This window comes from Crocuta crocuta, unplaced genomic scaffold (genome assembly GCF_008692635.1).
Source record: "Crocuta crocuta isolate KB4526 unplaced genomic scaffold, BGI_CrCroc_1.0 scaffold221, whole genome shotgun sequence".
NCBI classification, from domain to species: Eukaryota; Metazoa; Chordata; class Mammalia; order Carnivora; family Hyaenidae; genus Crocuta; species Crocuta crocuta.
This window is the reverse complement of record NW_027528610.1, coordinates 66,499-66,799: the sequence shown is the minus strand read 5'-3', so window position 1 is coordinate 66,799 and position 301 is coordinate 66,499. Positions and strand designations below refer to the sequence as shown.

The 301-nt window shown below is 68.1% G+C and overlaps 1 protein-coding gene across 1 annotated transcript in view; it reads right to left on the bottom strand.

Annotated features, from left to right (window-relative positions):
* The window catches only part of PLCXD1 (phosphatidylinositol specific phospholipase C X domain containing 1), a 17,674-nt gene that overhangs the window by 5,557 nt on the left and 11,816 nt on the right, over positions 1 to 301 (bottom strand). The gene's annotated exons all lie outside the window — the stretch shown is intronic.

Below are 301 nucleotides of genomic sequence, written 5' to 3'. Positions count from 1 at the left end.
CCGCCCCCCCCCCCCCGTCGTGGGGAACAACCCTCCCGCCTTCCAACATCTCTGGGCTCTTCCCGCTGATGGAGACCAGATTCCACCACAGGAGGGGCGCCGCCACCCAGCAGGAGGGGCCACGGAAGATGCCGCGTCAGAGGCTGCAGTGTGAGAACCGCTCAGGGGTGCGTGGGGCACAAAGGCGGAAACGCAGACTAAGCTCCCTCGTCACCTGCACTTGACAAACACCGACGCCCTCTCGTAGGCTCGGGCTTCGCCTCAGGGGAGGTGACAGCAGCCGGGCGCCCGGCGCGCAGTC